At 42.9% G+C, this 12,307-nt stretch overlaps 1 protein-coding gene across 1 annotated transcript in view; it reads left to right on the plus strand.

Moving 5' to 3' along the window:
• pou6f2 (POU class 6 homeobox 2) overlaps nt 1–12,307 on the plus strand; it is a 542,822-nt gene that overhangs the window by 449,467 nt on the left and 81,048 nt on the right. The window lies entirely within an intron of this gene.

Below are 12,307 nucleotides of genomic sequence, written 5' to 3' on the forward strand. Positions count from 1 at the left end.
GTGTTTTGTAACATATAGCACCACTTCATTCTCAAATACCACTTCAGAAAGAAGTCTTGAAAGAATAACTTTTAAGTATCCATTTCCATTCCATCTGATATGTATGGACACATGCATTGCCGTTGCTCCAAGTACTTCAGCTCCAAAATTCTGCTGCCCATACCCTAACTCGCACCAAGTCCCATTCACCCATCACCTCTGTGCTCGCTGACCTACATTGGCTCCCGGTCCCTGAATGCCTCGATTTTAATATTCTCATCCTCATGTTCAAATCCCTCCATGGCCTCTCCCCTCCCTATCCCTGTAACTTCCTCCAACCCCGCAACCCTCCGAGAACTCTGTGTTCCTCCAATCCTGGCCTCTTATGCATTCCCGACATCCTTCACCCCACCATTGGCGGCTGTTCCTTCAGCTGTCTAGGCCATAGTCTCTGGAATTCGCTGTCTAAACCTCTCCACCTCTCTCCCCTCCTTTAAGACGTTCCTTAAAACCTACCACTTTGATCAAGCTTTTGGTCATCTGCCCTAATGTCTCCTTCTTTGGCTCAATGTCAATTTTTTGGTCTGATTATGCTCCTGTGAAGCATCTTGGGACGCTTTACTACATTAAAGGCGCTATATAAATGCTGTCGTTGTTAATAGGCAGTAAATATAAATATCTGCAGTCTTATGCATTGTTCCCTTCTGTCCGTAGCTGCTCTCCATTGACCAAGATAAATGTCTGTTGTGCTACATTTTCCAAAAGCTTAAACCAATTTCTGTGTTCAGACTGTTGACACTTTCTGAATGTTAATTTCTTATGCTTATTGACATCCCGTGGCATTGCTCATGAGTAAAAGGTTTTGTACTCAGGGCTAAAGCATCTTCTCCTGCATTTCTCTCATAAACCTGCACTACCTGGGGATAACACTCTGTATGGACGTCACTACTAAGGCACAGCATCTCTCTTACCTGTTTGTCTCTGATAAGAAGCTTGGACCGTTGCTGGTTCTGGTAGATGCGTTGTTTCAGGTCACAAACATTCTCCTCGTCACCAGCTCCTGATAGCAATAGACAGCGGGTGTGCACCTGGCACTCTTGGCCAGAACTTGGCTTAGCCTTCCCGTCTCCTCCTCTCCACTCACTCATCAGCACGTAGCTAGTCTGTGATAGAATGGAGCTGTCCTACAGGCCCTGGACCACTCCAGCAGTCAATCACACAGCTTCTCCGGCACATCTCATGCATAAATTGCCTTCATGTGTCTACCTGATGGCACTCACCCTCCACCTATCACAGCCACCCTGCCCCAATGCTTTTGTTTTTCTTCTACCCTACAGATTCTTCACTCTTGCTTTCCTTTTCTTCCCAGTCCCTTCCTTACTTCTCATCTCACTTTCACTCCGACTTTCCTTTCTTGATTCTTGTCAAGGTCAGCACAGATCGGAGCGTGCGATTGGGAGGAGAAGGAATAGGCTGGGTCGAGTAAGACCGATGATCTGAGGCAGGATGGAGAGTGGCTCACAGACATGGAGAGGAGGCAGGAGCAAAGCCCAGGAACAAGCCAGTAGCCTGGGCTACAGAGTGACAATTTGGGGTCTGGGATCTGCGCTGGGGTGGGGGCTGTGCCCAGAGCATGGAGATTGGTCCCTTATAGCCATATGAGCACCAATAGCGGATAAGATTTAGCAATTATATGGTTCCCATGGATGATCTGCATTGCTTAAATCAAGCATGTGGTTACCACGGATCAGCCACATTATCCAAACTGGGCCAACAAACAGGTACCTACCAATCCAGTTTCTTTTTAAATTATACATGTATTTATTCCCCTACAAGTATCATGTGTGACCTAGGCAGTTGAAAAGGGGAAACCAGTAGCAATTTCTGTCCCAGGTCTAGAAAATGCAACTACCACAAGTAAATTACATTCTAACTTTAGTCAATTGAAAAACAAATCAGCTCGCCATCTTGCAAGGAACAGCTCTTTGCACATCCCTTTATTTCCAATATTTAATTAGTTTCAGCTTCACCTGATCGTTTATGTTTCCAATCCAAGTGACTTGTTGAGAAGCCAAAATGAAATGATAAGACCCACGGTGCAGGTCATCACTAAGGCTGAAATAGTGGAAGGGTTAACCAGGGCGTAGTGTTTCAGCCACCTCGGTCCTAAGCTCTGGAATTCTCGCCATAAACCTCTCCGTCTCTCTCTCTCTGCCTTTAAGATGTTCCTTAAAACCTGCCTCTAAACAAGCTTTTAGTCACCTGTACTAATATCCCCTTCTTTGGCTCGGTGTCAAATTTTGTCTGATTACGTTCCTGTGAAGTGCCTTGAGATGTTTTACCACATTAAAGGCGCGATATAAATGGAAGTTGTTCTTGTAGCTGATGGAAAACTTGAGTTTTAAGAGCCTAAGATTTGAGGAAGGAATTTATTCCTTTTTAGGATTCTTTCCCTATTGTTAAAATTCAAGGAAAATGCTTATGCTTAGTGAAAAATGACCTACTCACCAAATGTAATACCACCACTGGCCTGTGTGATCATAAGAATCAGTCATATTCACACAACTGAGATAAACCATTCATCTGAACAACGTGCAGGATCAATCAGGCCTCACCATTGGTGACTGTGGGGACTGCTGCTGAGATACATGAAGGACTCCTTTCAGAATTTTAATTTTGGTGCACTTCTGGAGGCCATGTTTAGCATCCCAGAGCTTATTCATCAGAGCTTTTGCTAGGAGGAGCACAGTAATTATGGTAGAAGCCTACTCATTGAACAACAGTCACACTAAAGAGAGGCAAGCTGGGTTGGGTTTCAAAAAAATAGCTTTAATCATTATTTGCCAGTAAATCAGCTGGGCCTATGACGAGGCCAGATGCAGGCCAGGATCAATCAGTTACCTTGACAAAAGTTCCAGTGCACAACTTTTGGATAGAAAACCCTTAGATTTCCTTCTTGCCAGTGTGTCCTATTTGAATGTTGTGGGCCTGGAGGTTTGGAAAGGACTGTTCTCAGTGCCTTTGCCTCATTGGTGGATCAATCCTATATCAGAATACCAAGATCTGTTAGTATCAGCAACTTGAGATATCTGCACATTAATAGGAACATGGATTTAACCATTTCAGATGACCCCCAGGCTCCATGGTAAGTACCTCTGTCGCCCAGAAAAACAAGAAGCTTGGCCAGTCCTACCAAAGAGCATAGATGTACTTTGAGGTAACCTCCGAAACCCACATAGTCACCTAGCAGGCATACCTCTGACATTTCTACATTACCAATCTTGTCAATATTGTAAGGACTCTACACACCCTGGATTGTGGATCAACCCTTTCTCGTGCTGGGGACATGAAATCAGTCTAGGGTTGCAATGATGTTTTCATTGTGGGCATCAGATCTGATTGTTGGGCCATGCAGGCTTGAGTTAGCATGTTTGATACAATATCTGGGAATATTTGTATATTATTAGGTGGCCCACCAACAGGGTGCAACTACAGAGACATGCCTTCTGACTAGGAGTGCTGAAAGATTTGGAGAATTTGTACTGAGTCCCAGGTGGCAAGTCACAGATTCCCCATGTGGTCCAGCAAATGATGCTTAATTCTGCAGGTGAAAACTCTCCTGGTGGCTCACTGATCAGGAACACCCTGGGCTTGATCCCTGATCTGTCCTGAGTTAGCTGATGTCATCCAGGACAGCAGTAGGAAGATTACAATCCTCTCCGGGATAAGGAGGAGAAAATCCCCCAAAATTCCTGATCCTGATCACTATCCAGCTAGGAGTGCATTTGGATGTCAGATGAAGACAGCTTCCATCCTCTGACACTTCGTTACTCCTTGTTCTCTACTTTCTCCACTCCACTATCAATGGTCAATTTTTCAGCCATTATGCTCCTACCCTCTGAACCTCCTTCCCTCAATCCTTCCACCTCACCACTCCCTCCCCACTATCAAAAACCTCCCAAAAATCCCTTGTCTTTGGTCATTCCTTCAGCCCTCCAAGTCCTTCCGTTATCCCAATTTCTTCTCCCTGCTCATTGAAAATATTTTTATCTCCTTATTACCTTTAAGAACCTCCTTAAAACTTATCTCTTTGACAAAGCTTTTAGTCGTCCTACCTAATATCTCCTTCCTTGGATCAGCTTTGATTTTTGTTTGATTATGCTGCTGTGAAGCAGCCTAGGACTTTTTTCTATGTTAAAGTTGCTGCATAAATGCAAGTTGTTGTTGCTGTAGTAGTAATAATAGTTGTAGTAGTAACAGCAGTAGTAATTGTAGTAATAGCAGTATTAGTATCTCTGTTCTGTGAGGGCTCCTCGCGGTCTCTCGGTACATGAGAAATTCCTTAGATGTGCAACTTGGTGGTGTTTGCTGTTTTGGGTGAATATTTGGACTGTTACAGAACATTAAGGCAGTGGTTCTCGTTTTCTGGGTTCAAAGATGGAGATCTGGCTTAAGTGACAGCAGCTCTGATGATGCTTTGGAATTCCCTCCCTAAACCTCTCTGCCTCTCCATCCCTCTCTCCACCTTTAAATCCCTCCTTAAAACCCACCTCTTTGATCCATACGAATATCTCTTTATTTGGTCCAATGCCCATTTATTGATTACGCCTCTGTGAAGCATGTTTTCCTACAGTAAAGGTGCTATATAAATACAAATTGTTGTTGTTGATGTCGATGATGCTACCGTGGCCACTGTAAAGGACAAAAAGCCAGGCCATACCACTCTATTGTTGTAAAGAGTGGACGTGGAGCTGGTTGTTGTAATCTAGCCCACTGGCCTTCATGGCTTTGGCCTATTGAATCCGGGAGGGCAATAGATCTCTGTCGTATGCCAACCAGAACTATGATATTCCATCATTATGGAGAAAAAAGCTTTGTAGAGTAGTGAAGTTTCCAAAGATGTGAAGTAAGACCATTAGAGAGCCAGAAGTGAGAAAAGGTCAATCAGTCCATCAAGGGTTCTTTCCATAGACCAGGTACAATTCACTTTGTGATTGATTGCACCTAACCCATGTAATCTCCCAAGGAAAAGCTTTGCAAAGTTTCTCCTTGGACCCTTGGAGGTAAATTAAACTTTATCAGTCATACTTGTTTGTTTGACGTTGATACATTCAGTATTTTGAAATCCCAACTCTGCTGAGTTGTAGTGAATGTGCTGCCTCATTTCGGTGTATGCATCAATCTGTAAACAGCTATAACAAGCGGTTCTGTGTTTTCAATAAAATATAAATTAGAAGGAGGTTACAAGTTTTCAGTTTATTGAGGGAGGAAATAATCTCTCGTGTTTCCACACTTTGCTCTTGTCATCTTTTTTTTAATTTCTTCAACTTGCTCTCTTTTAAGTTTTCCCTATGCAACCGACTGCATTCTATTGAGAAGGGCAAGCATGCCCCTAAGCTTCTACCAATGCTGCTTTCTAATTGGCTCTCTGGAGGTGGCCAATGATAGAGTAACTCTCCCTTTGACCTTCCACCTTTCCCTGTGAGGAAGCGCCTGACCTCTGCTCTGTGCCTCCGCTGACTGCACACCTGAAATTAGAAATTCAGTGGGGGAGAAATTCAACTCACGGTGATCTGGTGCATCCGAACTGTGCCAGAAGCACGTCGGATGCCATATTAGCTCGGGCGACTTTTAATTGTCCAAGGCATCCACCTGAAACAGGCGTTAGGCTCCTTAAATATGCAAATTGGATTCAAAATTCAGGTTATACATTGAGTTATATCAAATTACATCAAAACTACAGCACAGAAACAGGCTATTCGGCCCAACTAGTCTATGCCAGTGTTTATGTTTCACATGAGCCTCCTCCCTTCCTACTTCATCTAACCCTATCAGGATACCCTTCTATTCCTTCCCCCACCCACCATGTGTTTATCTAGCTTCCCCTTACATGTATCTATGCTATTTGCCTCAACTACTCCTTGTGGTAGCGCGTTCCACATTCTTACCACTATTTGGGTAAAGACGTTTCTCCTGAATTCCCAATTGGATTTATTAGCGACTATTTTATATTTATGGCCTCTATTTTTGGATTCCCCACAACTGGAAACATTTTTTTCTATGTCTACCCCATCAAACCCAACATTATCTTAAAGAACTCTATCAGGTTTCTGCAACCACTGACGTGAGTCCCACATGATGTGTTGCCTCCCTGGTGCAGCGTAAAGGAGATCACTGAGAGGCTGCAGAACATTTTGAGGGGGGAAGGAGAATAGCCAGAAGTCATGTCCATGTAGGAAACAATGACATAGGAAGGAAAAGGGAAACCAGGGAATTATAGACCAGTTAGTCTAACATCTGTTGTGGGGAAAATGCTGGAGTCTATAATTAAGGATAGGGTGACTGAACACCTCGAGAATTTTCAGTTAATCGGAGAGAGCCAGCATGGATTTGTGAAAGGTAGGTCGTGCCTGACAAACCTGATTGAATTTTTTGAAGAGGTGACTAAAGTAGTGGACAGGGGAATGTCAATGGATGTTATTTATATGGACTTCCAGAAGGCATTTGATAAGGTCCCACATAAGAGACTGTTAGCTAAGATAGAAGCCCATGGAATCGAGGGAAAAGTACAGACTTGGTTAGGAAGTTGGCTGAGAGAAAGGCGACAGAGTGTAGGGATAATGAGTAGGTACTCACATTGGCAGGATGTGACCAGTGGAGTCCCGCAGGGATCTGTCTTGGGGCCTCAATTATTCACAATATTTATTAACGACTTAGATGAAGGCATAGAAAGCCTCATATCTAAGTTTGCCGATGACACAAAAATTGGTGGCATTGTAAGCAGTGTAGATGAAAACATAAAGTTACAAAGCGATATTGATAGATTAGGTGAATGGGCAAAACTGTGGCAAATGGAATTCAATGTAGGCAAATGTGAGGTCATCCACTTTGGATCAAAAAAGGATAGAACAGGGTAATTTCTAAATGGTAAAAAGTTAAAAACAGTGGATATCCAAAGGGACTTGGGGGTTCAGGTACATAGATCATTGAAGTGTCATGAACAAGTGCAGAAAATAATCAATAAGGCTAATGGAATGCTGGCCTTTATATCTGGAGGACTAAAGTACTAGGGGGCAGAAGTTTTGCTGCAGCTATACAAAACCCTGGTTACACCACACCTGGAATACTGTGAGCAGTTCTGGGCACCGCACCTTCGGAAGGACATATTGGCCTTGGAGGGAGTGCAGCGTAGGTTTACTAGAATGACACCCGGACTTCAACGGTTAAGTTACGAGGAGAGATTACAAAAATTGGGGTTGTATTCTCTAGAGCTTCGAAGGTTAAGGGGTGATCTGATCGAAGTTTATAAGATATCAAGGGGAACAGATAGGGTGGATAGAGAGAAACTATTTCCGCTGGTTGGAGATTCTAGGAGTAGGGGGCACAGTCTAAAAATTAGAGCCAGAACTTTCAGGAGTGAGATTAGAAAACATTTCTACACACAAAGGGTGGTAGAAGTTTGGAACTCTCTTCCACAAACGGCAATTGATGCTAGCTCAATTGCTAAATTTAAATGTAAATGTGAGATAGATAGCTTTTTGGCAACCAAAGGTATTAAGGGATATGGGCTAAAGGCGGGTATATGGAGTTAGATCACAGATCAGCCATGATCTTATCAAATGGAGCAGGCTCGAGGGGCTGAATGGCCTACTCCTGTTCCTATGTTCCTTCCTATGTTCCTATGTCCTGCAGTCAGTTTCAGGAGCTAGGGAGGAAGATAAAAAGCAAGATCTCAAAGTTAGTAATCTCTGGATTACTCCCAGTGCCACGTACTAGTGAGTATAGGAATAGCAGGACAGGACCGGTTAATGCGTGGCTGCAGCAATGGTGCAGGTGGGAGGACTTCATATTCCTGGGGCATTGAGACCAGTTTTGGGGCAGGAGGAATCTGTTCAAGATGGACGGGTTACACCTCAACAGAGCTGGGACCAATATCCTCGCAGGGAAGTTAACTAGTGCTTTGGGGGAGGGTTTAATCTAATTTGGCAGGGGGATGAAACATTAGAGAGGAGAAACAAGGTGCACAGAAGACTGGGAGGGACAGGTAGCACTAGAATAAAGAATAGTTCAGGAATAGGAGGGATCAGACAGGGGGCAAATGCGAGGCAGATTAAGATGAGATTGGAGTGCATGTGAGCAAATGAGTGCATGTGAGTAAATAAGGTTGGTGAGCTGCAGGCACAAGTCGTCACATGGGACTATGATATAGTGGCAATAACAGAGACCTGGCTCTAGGAAGGGGAGGATTGGGTACTTAATATTCCTGGCTACAGGGTATTCAGGAAAGATAGGGAAGGAAAAAAAGGGGGTTGACAGTATTGATCAAAGAAACTATTATAGCACTGGAAAGGGATGATGTGGATGAGGGGTCAAAGACAATCTATTTGGTTAGAATTAAGGAAGAATAGAGGAGCTATTACACGACTGGGTGTGTTCTATAGACCGCCAAATAGTGGGAAGGAGATAGAGGAGAATATTAGCAAGCAAATTACAGAAAGACGCAAGAACTATAGAGCAGTGATAATGGGGGACATCAATTATCCCAATAGAGAGTGGGACAGTAACATTGTAAAGGCCAAAGGGGGAGGAATTCCTGAAAAGAGAACTTTCTGGAACAATGTGTTTCCTGCCCAACCAGGAAGGAAACAGTGCTGGATCTAGTTCTGGGGAATGAAGTGGGGCAGGTGGAGCATGTTTTAGTGGGGGAGCATTTGGGGAACAGTGATCATAATATCATTAGGTTTAGAATAGTTATAGAAGAGGATGAAGAACAATCAAATGTGAAAATGCTTAACTGGAGGAGGGCAAATTTCAGTGAGTTAAAAAGGGATCTTGCCCAGGTGGATTGGAATCAAAAATTGGTAGGCAAAACAGTAATTTAACAATGGGAGGCCTTCAAGGAGGAGTTGGTTCAGGTACAGAGTGGACACATCCCTACGAGGGGGAAAGGAAGGACATCCAAAGCTAGAGCTCCCTGAATAACTAAAGATATAGAGATTAAAATGACACAGAAAAAGGAGGCTTACAACGAATGTAAGGTTCATAATACAGTAGAGAACCAGGCTGAATACCGAAAGCACAGAGGACATCAATAAAAGGGAATAAGAGGACAACGAGAGAGCATGAGAATAGATTAGCGGCTAACATAAAAGGGAACCCAAAAGTCTTTTATAAACATATAAATAGTAAAAGGGTAGTCGAAGGAAGCTTGGGACCGAAGAGGGAGAAAAAAAAGAGATCTTCATAAGGAGGCAGAAGGCATGGCTCAGGCACTAAATGAATACTTTGCATCCGTCTTTACTAGAGAAGAGGATGGTTTCAGTGTAGCAGTAAAGGAGGAGGTAGTAGCAATATTGGATAGGATAAAAATAGATAAAGAGAAGATACTTAAAAGATTGGTAGTACTTAAAGTTGCTTCTGGAGGCTCTGGCCACAATCTTCCAATCCTCCTTAGATACGGGGATGGTGCCGGAGGACTGGAGGATTGCAAATGTCACACCCATGTTCAAAAAAGAGGAAAGGGACAAACCCGGCAATTACAGGCCAGTCAGTCTAATGTCAGTGGTGAGGAAACTTTAGAGCTAATGATCCAGGACAAAATAAATTGGCACTTCGAAAAGTATGGGCTAATAAATGAAAGACAGCACAGATTTGTTAAAGGAAAATCGTGTTTGATTAACTTGATTGAGTTCTTTGATGAAGTAACAGAGAGGGTTGATGAGGGTAGTGCGGTTGATGTTGTGTTTATGGACTTTCAAAAGGCATTTGATAAAGTACCACATAATAGACCTGTTAGCAAAATTAAAGCCCACAGGATTAAAGGTGGCAGCGTGGATACAAAATTAATTAAGTGACAGAAAGCAGAGAGTAGTGGTGAATGGTTGTTTTTCAGACTAGAGGAAAGTATACAATGGTATTACCCAGGTGTCAGTATTAGGATCACTGCTCTTTTTGATATATACTAATGACGTGGGGACAGAGGGGATAATTTCAAAGTTTGCAGATGACATGAAACTCGGAAATGCAGTAAACGATGTGGAGGGTAGTAACAAACTTCAGGAGAACATGGACAGACTGGTGAAATGGACAGACACATGGCAGATGAAATTTAACGCAGAGAAGTGTGAAGTAATGCATTTTGGTAGGAAGAATGAGGAGAGGCGATATAAACTAAATGGTATAATATTAAAGGGGGTGCAGGAACAGGGAGACCTGGGGGTGCACATATACAAATCTATGAAGGTGACAGGACAAGTTGAGACGCCTGTTAAAAAAGAATATGGGATCCTGGGCTTTATTAATAGAGGCATAGTGTACAAAAGCAACGAAGTTATGCTAAACCTTTATAAAACACTGGTTGGGCCTCAGCTGGAGTATTGTGTTCAATTCTGGGCACCACACTTTAGGAAGGATGTCAAGGCCTTAGAGTGGGTGCAGAGAAGATTTACCAGAATGGTGCCAGGGATGAGGGACTTCAGTTACCTGGATAGACTGGAGAAGCTGGGGTCGTTCTCCTTAGAGCAGAGAAGGGTAAGGGGAGATTTGATAGAGGTGTTCACAATCATGAACTGTTTTGACAGAGTAAATAAGGAGAAACTGTTCCCTGTGGCAGATGGGTCGGTAACCAGAGGACACGGATTGAAGGTGATTGGCGAAAGAGCCAGAGGCGACATGAGGAAACATTTTTTTTATGCAGCAAATTGTAATGATCTGGAATGCACTGCCTGAAAGGGTAGTGGAAGCAGATTCAACAGTAACTTTCAAAAGGGAATTGGATAAATACTTGAAGGGAAAAAATTTACAGTGCAATTGGGAAAGAGCAGGGGAATGGGACTATTTGGATAACTCTTTCAAAGAGCTGGCACAGGCATGATGGACCGAATGGCCTCCTCTTGTGCTGTACCTGCTATGATACTATGAGGTTACCCCTCCGCCTTCCCTTTTCTAGAGAAAAGAGCCCCAGCCTGTTCAGCCTTTTCTGATAAGGGTATCCTCTGAGTTCTGGTATAAATGGGTGGAGCTTATGCCACGCACCACTGCCAAGATGTAGCAGGTGTTGTGCGGTCTAACCAGTGAACCTGGAGGCCGCTCAAATAAATGCCCAGGAAATTTTCAGTTTTAGCAGGAGGTCTCCCCTTAGGCCCACAAACAAGCTCTGGCCCATTGCTGGCACATTCGAGTCCACTCCCCAGGAATTGCCACCACCGCCACCCCCCACCCACCGCCCCAGATCTGACCTGCCGACCAATTCAATATAGAAGCCGGCCAAATTCCCACCCTCCCTGAGTGGCGAGCTTCAGCTTGTCGGCAGCATTTAAATGAGGCCTAAAGTGGAATTTTGGGTGCAAGTGGAATTTCTAATGTGTGTGGAATGGTGGGCATGCTCTTGTGACACAAGACCATCAGAGCTCCAACACATTAATCCAACACATCATCTATTGGCTGGCTGTATGATCTAATGTTTGGTATTAGGAAAGCAACTCATAATTCATTAATGTGCTATATAATGGAAAAAGTGAGTGGAAAGTTGCACAGTGAATTCAAAGTTAATTTAATAAAACTAAAAAAAGTAACTGCAATGCAAGTTGTACGTAATAGAGCAAAAACGTTGTTTCATATATTCAGGGGTCTCATAATGAGATGATTAAAAGCTTCCTAAAGGCTTTAGTGTATTATTAAAATGTGCTTGTGCCCTTCTGAGCACTGAATTCCCTGACAGCTTCCAAAATACGCACACATTTTCTTATCTGTGAAAAGAGTTGTCTGTAAATTTTTAATGTGAAATAATATAAAGCAAGATTGGTGAAATTGACAGAACTTCCTTAGTTTGTTGTATTATTAAACAAAGTATCTGAAATAACATTTAATTTTCTTTTCCACATTATGGCCAAAGAAATGTGAGATAACTGTTAGGCGTATTGAATAGTTTCAGCAATTATGGACTAATGCCACCTTGAGGATGCTAAAATATGTCGTTAATAATTAACATAGATTCAAGGCATTTAAGCTTTTCAGCAAAAATGCATAATTGATACTGCTGAAATTGGAGCATGTCCTGCAAGTCAAAGTCTTACATCAGCTATAAACCTGCTTAGGCCTTGGGCCACCAAAGAGGTGCCATAATTCAGAGTCAAAGTAGTTTGCAGATTTTGACAGGTTAGGTTACTACAGTGTAATAGTACGTGAATTCCTTTTGTTGTCAAAGCTATGTGGCCTGACATGTGACTTTCTTTGGAGAAAGAAAACAACAAGTCAAGCCACAAGATTCTATATAAGATGAATCGAATAAGCATTCAAACTCACACAACACTGGGACAAAAGGAAATGA

Source organism: Heptranchias perlo, chromosome 3 (genome assembly GCF_035084215.1).
Source record: "Heptranchias perlo isolate sHepPer1 chromosome 3, sHepPer1.hap1, whole genome shotgun sequence".
NCBI classification, from domain to species: domain Eukaryota; kingdom Metazoa; phylum Chordata; class Chondrichthyes; order Hexanchiformes; family Hexanchidae; genus Heptranchias; species Heptranchias perlo.